The 11,172-nt window shown below is 44.5% G+C and overlaps 1 long non-coding RNA gene across 1 annotated transcript; it reads left to right on the plus strand.

Moving 5' to 3' along the window:
• The first annotated feature begins 2,081 nt into the window (after positions 1-2,081).
• LOC116239868 (uncharacterized) lies at positions 2,082-4,852 on the plus strand. Its single transcript, XR_004169175.2, has 6 exons — positions 2,082-2,863; positions 3,317-3,343; positions 3,761-3,781; positions 3,921-3,978; positions 4,456-4,482; positions 4,728-4,852. It is a non-coding gene; the product is annotated as an uncharacterized LOC116239868 (long non-coding RNA).
• The last annotated feature ends 6,320 nt before the right edge of the window (positions 4,853-11,172 follow it).

Below are 11,172 nucleotides of genomic sequence, written 5' to 3' on the forward strand. Positions count from 1 at the left end.
CTGGAACACTGGTCTCAGCTTTTCTCAGTCTATTGCAATGAGGGGATGGAAAGTTTCAAACCTCCAACTCCAGGGTGCCCACTGCAGAAACACTCCTATTAACTATGAAATTACCATGAGGCCCCTGGGCCATTCTGGGTGCAGCTTTCTCTCTGAATAGGGACCTTGTTTGATAACACTGGCAAATATTTATAGGAGATACTTTTGTCCTATTTGCCAGTCCTGGCCAGGAGGAGGCCATGTTCAAAGTCATTGCCAAAACCACTGCCAGGTTCATTATGTCTGAAAATTGATGAAAGTCAGAGCTGGTAACGGTCTTTGCCAAAACAACCAAGGTTGTTCGAAAGTCATTCTCTGGCCTCCTCTTAAAGCAAAGCTTTTTAGCTTAGGAAACGTGGCACAAAGGAGACATCTCCCAGACATGGAAGAGGACAGAGCTAAATCTGAATATGTAGGTTCATTTTGAGTTTGGGAGACTTACCAAAACCGAACAGTCAGAACACAGCATTACAGGAAGGCTGTGGATATCCCACGGAGTGACAAGATATCACCACTCAGAGGAACAAATCATTTGTCACTGGAATCAGGCAGTTGTGGGACAGGAGTTGGGGCCAGGAATTGGGACGTTTCCTCATCTGTGGAAAATTTCCAAACTGCGCTATCCCAGAGCTCAAACATACTGATCTAATATCAAAGGTAGACCTAAGATGGAGTTTGTGTGTGAAACGGCTGACATCCCCCTTGAAAGATCAAAACAAAGGTATTGTCCAACAAAAAGGAGTGGTCGAAGGGAGATTAGGAGGTAGTGATAAGCCAAGGTAGGGGCACGTGATAGCAGGAAAAACATGGGCTTGGTCAGGATATCAGGGCTGGCTCAGTCAAGGTTGATGTGGCAAGATCTGGCTGTGTCCTATAAATCTAGCCCCAGGCTCAGCATTGTGCATTGCCCCAGCCTGAAGTACTGAGTACTCTGTTGGAAGGAAGAAGCCATGAAGGGACAGATCTGTGTTGCGGTCCTGGCTGTTTGTCTCCTAATGCTCGGAGGCACGAAGGCAGTTCCCCTGGTAGGAAAAATGGGAGGGGCTGGGTAATTCAGGGTATATGGAAACTGTTAGTAGGATTGCAAAATGACCATGATGGGGAGGAGGTGGTCAAGGGACTAAGAACATCCAGCATACAACTGTAGTAGGTCTTAGAACTCGGAGCACTCAGGGGACCTTATTCCTCATGCTATCCATCTGGTCCTGACTGTTCCTGGTTCTAGTCATGACAGGACTACAGCTATAGACTGTGTGTATTCCTTTCAGGACTGGAACCAAGTTGGAGATGGCGGCTTCAACAATGGGGTGAGTGTGCAGGGGTGTGAGTCAAACCACACAGGAGGGGGCAGAACCTGTCTCTGAAAGCCAGGGTGATAAAGCCAGAGAAACTTGGGAAGAAGATGGGTTCCAGAAGTACCCAACATCATGGCCCTAGGTGATGCTCAGAAAAATGCATAAGCATTCACAAATCTCTCTCCTCTCTCTCTCTTTCTCTCTCTCCATTTTCTCTGCTTCATTCTAGAATGGCTTCCAACCCCCTGTCATCTATGTGAGTATTGAAACAGACCACAACTTCCATTGCAACTGTAACTAACAGGCAGTTGAACTTTTCCTGTGCTCCCAAGTTTAGATATGGGGGAAGGGTCTACACCTCTTCTTCCCCTAAGTGTCTCCACCCAGATGTAACTCCCCACATGGCCTGAGATCCTTCCTTTGCCCCAGTCCCAGGGTTCTGGACAAGCTGGGAGGGGTAGAAAATGAACAAAGGTGGTAGCAAAGTAGAATTCTCATAACACCCTGTTCTCTCAACTTCTCAGGATCCTCAGGGTACCCTAACAGTGAGTATTCCCACACCCAAGCAGCCCTTCTCTCCTTACCCCCCCATATAAACATCTCTTGGGTTGTCTCTGCTTTGCCCTATATGGGATAAAGAGCACCAGGAGATCCTGATAAGGCACCACTAAAGCTGTGTTTTTCTTGCAGAACGGTGGCGGCTTTGACGGGGTTGGTGGTCAGCGCTTCAAAAACATTGGGGTAAGAACTGAGGCACTCTCTGGGGTAATTGAGGATGAGTCTGGGGAAAGAAGTCCATTCTCTTCTCTGTGCGGAGTAAAGATTGGCCCTTAACTTCTTGGACATTTGTCATTGTCAAAAGTCTCACTAAACGTAGATTCATTTCTTCCTCTTGCACTGGTGCCCCCCGTACTATGCTACTCCTCAAGAAAAGAGTAGTTCTTTCTTCACAGTTGGATTTCCAAGCCATTCCAATTTGTTCTAGTTGCCATAAAGCCCTTTACAGAATCCTTCCAGGAAGTTTTCCTCAGTGCTATCTGCAGTCTGCTTTTAGTGTAGGAGAGGAGCGTTGACTTCTGCCCCTTCACTTTGCTTGTTCTGAGGATACAGGAAACTGGGAGGTGATAGGAGCTGAGAGAACTGAAGTGTACTTATTTGTACAAAATTCATGCAGTGGCTGCGTCAGGGAGGCTTCAGGAAAATATGCCTGATACTGGAGGTCCTGGAAGATTCTTGGAAGTTGGTCTTAGTGTAGAATGGAGGAGGCAATTATCTGAGACAAAGCCTGGAACATTGAAAGCATAGTAGGAATTGTGAGGTTGTGAGATGTGGGACAAACTCCAAAACAGTGGGACATGAGGAAAGAGGAAGGAGGAGTACTGTGAGATACTGCAAACTCAGAAATACATGAAGATGAGGACGTAGCTGTACAACAGCCCAAAGCAGAACAATTTGGGATCACTGAAAAAGGAGAATGAAGAGATGGGAAGAATTGCAGTGAAAGAGGAACACAAATTATTATGTCTCAGGTGCACGGTTTGTGTATTGGTACATGGGGAATATTACGTAGCACTGGCACATGAGGGTGGGAATATAGTTTTGAAGGTATCAGAATTTGGATGCAGCCTCTGCTGCATCCATCCCATTATGGTGTCATCTCCTTATCCTTGGAGTTCACACTTGTTCTGTGCTTTTTTTGTCCATCTCAGTACAAATAAGAAAGGAAAACAGCTCTACTCTTGCTATTGCACCCCACATATTGCAGTGGAGAGTTGTTGCATAAAGCCCAGTTTACCCATCTCAGGGTAGATGCTCTATATCTGGAAAGGGCCATGATCACCAGGACTTGGGCCTGACTAGTTACTCACTTTAGAACTAGCCTGTACTTTCAGTTGAACCTTTCCCACCTCTTCTGCCCTTACAAAATCTCTAGCACTCACAGATATCTCTTTCTTTCTCTCTCTTCGCCTTCTCTACTGTAGGTTGGCTTCGAACCCACTGTCGTCTATGTGAGTATTGCAATAGATCACAACTTCCATTGCAAAAGGAACTAAAAGACAGTTGCCCTTTCCCTGTGCTCTTAAGGTCGGATATGGGGGAAGAAAACCATGAGCAACCCAACCCTGAGCAGTCAGCCCTGGCCCAAGATCTGTCTGCTGCCTCAGTCTGGACTCGGTTTGGGAAAGAACTGAGTGGACTTTGGCAACATCTTCTGTCTTGGTCCAACTCTTGACCACAGGGTGTACAATCCTTCTTCCCCTAAGTGCCTCCACACAGACGTAACTCTGCTCATAACCTGAACTCCTTTCTCTGCCCCAGTCCCAGGGTTCTGGACAATGTGGGAGGGGTAGGGAATGTACAAAGGGGGTAGACATGGTGGTAGCAAAGTAGGATTCTCATAACACTCTGTTCTCTCAACTTCTCAGAATCCCCAGGGTGCCCTAGGGGTGAGTATTTCCACACTCAAAAAGTCCTTCTTACCACCCCACACAAACAGCTCCTGGGTTGTCTCTGCTTTGCACTACATGGGATAAAGAGCACCAGGAGCTCCCGGGCAGCCCCACTACAGCTCTGTTTTTCTTGCAGAACCCTATCAGCTTTGATGGGAATCAAGTTGGCTGGACAGAACTTCAGTCATAATGGCGTGAGTATGTCCAATTTCTTTTATTTAAGATTGCAGGAAACTGCTATCATTGTTAAACAAGATGGTATGTCCTTGAAAGGAAAAAAATGGAGTTTGAAGCAGGGAACAGTATCAACTAGTATAATATGTCCATTATTTCCATGGTCTCTGCTAGATTTTTTAGTTTGATGAGTTCTTATCTACCATTTAGTCTTGGATTTTCCCAGGATCAGTTGTCTGCACTCTTCAGTGCAGAAAAAAAAGTAAAAATCTATTGGCTGGCCCCATCAGTTTGCCTTAATGCATCCAAGCCATACTGTAATGCATCATGACTGAAAGGTACTCCAAAGCTTTGCAAAGGGGATCATCTTCCTGAGCTCATTTATGATTTTGTGGAATGAAGGAGTCATCATGCTGCAGCTGGACTACCCAATTTAAATAAGAGTCCTAGCTGCACACAGTATTTTCAGCGCTGACACAACTCTTTCTCCCTTACAGAACAGCTTCGAGACACCAGTCGTCTATGTAAGTAAAAAAAAAAAAAAAAAAAAAAAAAAAAAAAATTAAATTGAACTTAATCATAGAGGGAGCTGGAAGGAAATTGCCCTTTTTCCAGGCTTTGGAGGAGTGTAGAAGGACAGAATTCTTCCAGCCCAGGGGAAACAGCCCTTGGCCTTGACTGTCTTTGCAGCCTAAGAAAAGAGAGGGTTAGGGAGAAAGAAAATCTTTGAACATCACTGATTTTTTTAATCCTCTTCCTTGAATTACAGGACTCCTGAATATTTTCCATCTGATTTCAATCTATAATCCTAAATCTACCCTGATGATGAAGAATTTCGCTTAGAAATGCAGAGATCCTATGTCCTTTCCCTGGTGCAATGCAAATAAACCTGAATCTTACACCACTGTGTCTTGGACTTTTTTTCTTGTGTGTGAGACTTTTTCAGACATCAATCAATCTCCAAAGTCACCAATATCTTCTCTTCTTACAGCCAGGCTTGTCCCAAACTGCTGCAGATTGCTCAGATGTCTGGATCAGAGCAGTTCCTAAATTAATAGCAGTAGGAAATAACTGCATTGTCATCCAAGGTATCTCAGGGATTTAATACCTTTGAGAAGAAACTTTCTCTCTGGTTCAGATGGATTTCACCAGGTGAAATCCTCAGTGACTGGAAAAAGGGAAACATTCCCATTTTTAAGAAAGGGAGAAAGGATTACCTAGGGAGCCAGTGACCCTCACTTCTGTGCCTGGGAAGATCATGGAGCAGATCTTCCTGGTTACCATGTTAAAGCACATGCGAGATGAAGAGGTGACCCAAAACAGCCAGCATGGCTTCACCAAGGGCAGATCTTGCCTGACCGATCTGGTGGCCATTTATGATGGAGTGATGACATTGGTGGATACGGGAAGGGCGACAGATGTCATCTACCTGGACTTCTATAAAGCCTTTGACATGGTCCCTTGCCACATCCTTCTCTCTAAATTGGAGAGGTATAGATTTGAAGCATGGACTCCAGTAGATTAAGAATTGGTTGGCTGGATGCAAGGGGTTGTGATCAACAGTTCTATGTCTGGGTGGAGGGCGGTCAGTCTTGGGACTGGTGCTCTTCAACATCTCCATCAATGACATAGACAATGGTATCGAGTGCACCCTCAGCAAGTTTGCAGATGACAGCAAGCTGAGCGGTGCAGTCAATACACTGGAAGGAAGGGATGCCATTCAGAGAGACCTGGACAGGCTGGAGAAGTGGGTCCATGATAACCCAATGAGGTTCAATAAGGCCAAATGCAGGGTGCTGCACTTGGGTCGGGGCAATCCCAGGTGTTTATACAAACTGGGGGAAGAACTTGAGAGCAGCCCTGCAGAGAAGGACTTGGGTGTCCTGGTGGACAAGAGACTGGACACGAGCCAACAGCGTGTGCCTGCAGCCTGGAAAGCCAACTATGTTCTGGGCTGCATTAAAAAAGGGCTGGCCAGCAGGGAGAGGGAGGTGATTGTCCCTCTCTACTCAGCTCTTTTGAGGCCCCATCTGCAGGACTGCATCCAGGCCTGGGGCCCCCAGTACAGGAAGAATGTGGAGCTCTTGAGTGGGTCCAGAGGAGGGCCACTAAGATGATCAGAGGGCTGGAGCATCTCTCCTGTGATGAAAGGTTGAGGAAACTGGGCTTGGGTTGGGTTTAGCTTGAAGAAGAGAAGGCTCCGGGGAGACTTCATTGTGGCTTCCAGTACTTGCAGGGAGTGTATAAACAGGAGGGGATACAACTGCTTATGAGGGTGGATAGTGATAGGACAAGGGGGAATAGTTTTAAACTGAGGCAGGGGAGATTTAAGTTAGATATTAGGAGGAAGTTTTTCACACACAGGGTGGTGACACAATGGAACAGGTTGCCCAAGGAGGTTGTGGATGCTCCATCCCTGGAGGCATTCAAGGCCAGGCTGGATGTGGCTCTGGGCAGCTGGTTGTCAGCACTGCCCACAGCAGTGGGATTGAAACTAGATGATCATTGTGGTCCTTTTCAACCCAGGCCACTCTATGATTCTATGATACATTCTATGATTTCCCCTGTTCTAATCTATGCATTTCATGCGTTCCAGAGGGGTGGATAGTGTAAGGGCATGTAGAAGAAAGTTCTTTTAAGTGTATCTGGACAAGAGTCTTTTTCTGAGGCAATAAGAGATAATAAAGGGAGGAAGTTATGGAAACCAAGTCTGGTCATTCACCCTAATTTCTGAGCAGATATAAATGTAGGAATGCTTTCACCTGATGGAGAACATCTAAAGTGAAAGACAGTCACAAAAAACAAACCTCCCAGTCACACTAACTGGTGAGCTATAAGGTACAGGCACCATGTCTAGCAAGCATAAACATCCTAACTGATAAGACTGTGAAACACAGGGCTCTCAGCCTGTGAAAAGCAGTGCTGCATGTGAAATGCAGCCAATCAGTATGCTTGTTTGGCCAAGCCCTGCAACTGATCATCATAGTCTGTTCTATTTTATTTTTGTAATGTAATCTTTTCTGACTCCTTCTATAGTATGAGTACTCTGTCTCTCTCTCGTGTGTGTGCATGTGTGTGCACATGCTGCAAAGACTACATGTTAGCTGCTGGTGAGAACTGTGTGTGTGTGATTGAAAATCGGTGCCAGTACTGGACAGACAGAGGGGCTGACCCAGGCAGATGTGCCTGAAGGATAATTCTTTTTTTTAATCACTTCTACCATTTTTCAGTGTGTATATGTGCCTTCACTAATGAACACATATCTTTAGAAGCCAGAGAAGAAGAAAGGGTCTTGGCTATCTGTCTGTATTTTATGTGAATTCTGCTAAAGGCAGTCCTTGACTGGTGCAGGCTTTGTGACCAGCTGCATCACTGTCTTGTCCCTGCGTGTATCTGCATTTCCCTGGGATATGTGCTCAGCTTTGCTACCAGTTGAACCTGCAAAGGAGAAAGCAGCAGCTCCGTCCCCTAGCTTAGGCAGAGACCCTGGATCCCTGGACACCAAGCTTGGTCCCAGAGGCCAGGCAGATGTGGTTCAGGAACAAAGTAGCTGGGGAAATAAGCAACACTCTTCACCTCAGTTAACAGACAGGGGTGGGGGGGGTCTTTTGTTCTGTCATGCTTTACTCTGCTTTGGGGTTTTCAACTAGAAATGTCATCAGAGGATATAGCCAGACATTTGTCCACCTCACTTTAGCCTTATGTTTGGAACAGCCTTATGCTGAACACAGACTTGTTTTTTTGTTGTCTTGTGACAGTTGACTGTCACACCAATAAAAGACCCAGTGCAATAAGGATGAGCTGTAGTGATCTCCAGCTCAGCAGGAGTATCATTGATTTCCCTTTCCTAGCTTGGAGTGGTGTACTCCAAGCTTCAAGGCTAATAAGGAGAAGGTATTAGCTTGTACTTGCTCCTGTCACTCCACTTTGTTGACATCTGCCTTCTGCAGAATGCTTAAAGTGTATTCAATCTGAAGCAGCTTTCTCAGTGATGAATGAATAAGCCCTAGTAGTCCCATTATAACTAATTCAGACTAAGAAGTAGTCCTGACTCAGGCACTGCAGCCTATTCCAGCTCCAACCCCCTTGGCACTTAAGTGTTTTTCTGAAAAGCTGCTCCCTGTACAGCTGGTTCCAGTTATACAAAAGACTGATTTATTTCCTGACAGTGGAATTCTTTCTGAATCCTTATCCTCATTTCTCTGAGTATGAACCTGTAACAGTAAAGAACCTTGCCCTTTTCTCTTCAGCAGGTTCTGCTGCCTATCTGTCATGGTTTTATGATTTTTTGTTATTGATATTCCACATCGTAACATCATGTAGCACACTGGAAGTTAAAGAGTTAATGCCTCAGTTCCATGGCTTGTCGATAGTTCCCAGTATCTGCTCTCAGAAGAGAAAGAATGAACTGCAGCTTCCAGAAGACTTCATTATTCCACTTCCATTTTCTGTTCAGAGGGAAAGATAAAACTGACTGGGAGTAATGAGACTGTTCCCCTTTTTTCTGCTAGTCTCTGCAGTGTGTGCTCTCTAGAGGTCTCATCTTCAGCATTAGTCATGGAACGAGGCTGAACTGGGCCGGAACCCTGACACTATCCATTATAACAGCATTCCCATATACATTTTCTTCTTCCATGCAAAATGCAGTTCAGTACCTCAGTTCACTAGGCTACCAGAGGAAAAGTCTCATTCAGCAGGCTACTCAGAAAAATATACTTCATACTCCACAATAACATCGAGTCCTTGCTCACATCAGCACACAGCATCACAGTAAAATTTTCTTATTACACACAATCCTTTGATGCCTATTCTACTGCATTGAATGTAGCCCTGTGCTGCTCCTTATCTCCTGGCCCTGTGCAATCTGACTGATAAAAGCTCTTCATCCCAGCACATATGAAAGGACACTACTCTACTACATTTATGAACATAAGGTCTCACTGCTATTTTCTCTTGCCTACAACAGTAGTTTAATCTAGCAGGAAGCTAAACACCACACAGTCTTTTGATCATTCCTCTTAGGAGCTGAATGGGGGAGGGAATCAGGAAAAATAAGTAAAACTTGTGGACTGAGATAAGGACAATTTAATAAGACAGAAAAAGACTCATTATATAAAACAAGTAATGTGCTCACTATTCACCAACAAATAACCAGTCAGCCCCCCAGCAAAAGCAGACCACAGACCCTCCCCAGCTGACTCCCTCCATTCTAATTGTTCAGCAACACATCATATGATATGGAATATCCCTTTGGCTAGATCAGGCTAGCTGTCCTGGTTCTCCCCCTCCCACTGCTCCTTGTGCCCTCCCCCTTCCCACCAACTCCCCCACCCCGCCCCAGGTTCTTTGCTGGCAGGGCAACATGAGAAGCTGAAAAGTCCTTGACTTGGAGCACTGACCAGCAACAACAAAAACATTGGTGTGTTATCAACATAATACTAATCCTAAATCCATACTAGCCTCTAAAGAAGAAAATTAACTCTATCCCAGACAAAACCAGTACAATATTCTAATACAAACCAGTACAATATTCTGTAACATTTAAACCATGCTCAGATTCCACACTATTCAACATATCCTCATTAACCACACCACACTCCACGCACTCCCTATCTTTTGGTATAAATGCAGACGTCATTCCTTTACGTTATGGGCTACATTTGTAAAATGTCCATAAGATGTCTACTAAGTTCATTTATTCCATAACTTGTGTTCTGTTTTTTGGTGATCATTCAGGGCAGGAGAGTATTGCCTGGAGTTACTCAACTCCAAAGCTGGTTCAGGTTAGGCCAATGTTGCACTTGCATGGTTTCTCCTCTGTTGGTTTGAGTGGTTCCTGCTCTTGTATTCTGTATAACATGCAACTCAAATAATGAGTTACAACAGTTTAAATGTATACCTGTTGCAACCTCCACACATTATGCCTTTGGAACATAGCTTTAACACTGTAATGAAATTCTCCCCTTTTCTCTGCTCTTTGTGGGTTTGTCCACAGGCCATAACCCCATAGATCTGCACCTGTTTTGGCATAGGCTTATCCATGAGCCACAGACCTTTCAAAGGTCTACCTACTCTGTCATGGACTTACCCATGGCCACAGACTCTTTGAAGTATACTTGCTTTGGCATGGACTTATTCATGGGCCACTGTCTCTTCATGGATATCCATGTGTAGCATGGATTTAGCCACAGTTGCTTCAAGGTGTACATGATCTGTCTTGGCATTTTCCATAAGTCACAGTCCTTTCAGAGATATATCTCCTGATATGTGGACTTACTCATGGTCCTAGACACTTCATATTGTTTCAGCATAGCCATATCTGTGACTGTAGATAATGCAAACTGTACCTGCTGCAGACACTTTGGGATGTACGTGCTCCCACATGGGCTCAGCCAGGTCATATTCCCTTTGTCTCAAGCTCATACTGGAGTTCCAGCCCATCCAGTATAGCAGCAAGGAAGAGTAGCAATGCCGTAGCCATCTCCTAGTCAGGATGCATGGCCTCTGCTTTAATTAAAATGTTCCCAGTCACAGAAAATTAAGATGATAAGGTGTTATAGCAAACAATAAAAACAAAACACATTCACTGATAAGCAATAGGCTGTAACATACCATATAACAAACGAGCCTTATGTCATGCTCACGAGCCTGTCAATTAGAAGCTAAAGAGCTGTAACAGTTACACACTTGGTTTAGCACACTCCAATCAAGTTTGTCACTACCTCAAACACTTCAAGACCCATACTTCATGCCAAAAGGATTGTTGTGGTTTAACCCTTGCAGGCAGCTAACCACCACAGTCACCAGCTCACTCCCCTCCCACAAGGATGGAAGAAAGTACTGGAAGGGCAAGACTTATAAAACATATGAGAAAAAGATAGATTAATACATAAAGTAAAGCTATCCATGTAAGCAAAACAAAATGAGGAATTAATTCACTAGTTGACACTGGCAGGCAGATGTTTAGCCATTTCCAGGAAAGCAGGGCTTCATTATGCAAAACAGTCACTTGAGAAGTTAAACACTGTTAAATCCAAACATTCCACTCCTTCTTTCCAACAGTTTAATTGCAGAAATTAATGTCGTACAGTTTGGAACATCCCTCAAAGAGCCTAATTAAGAAAAACAATCTCAGAAGAGACAGACTACAAAAAGAGAGCAAGGTATGGAACCAAATTAATAATGAACAAATTCACACTGTGCCACAGAATTTG

Source organism: Phasianus colchicus, chromosome 1 (assembly GCF_987193195.1).
Source record: "Phasianus colchicus chromosome 1, bPhaCol1.hap1.1, whole genome shotgun sequence".
Lineage (NCBI taxonomy): Eukaryota > Metazoa > Chordata > Aves > Galliformes > Phasianidae > Phasianus > Phasianus colchicus.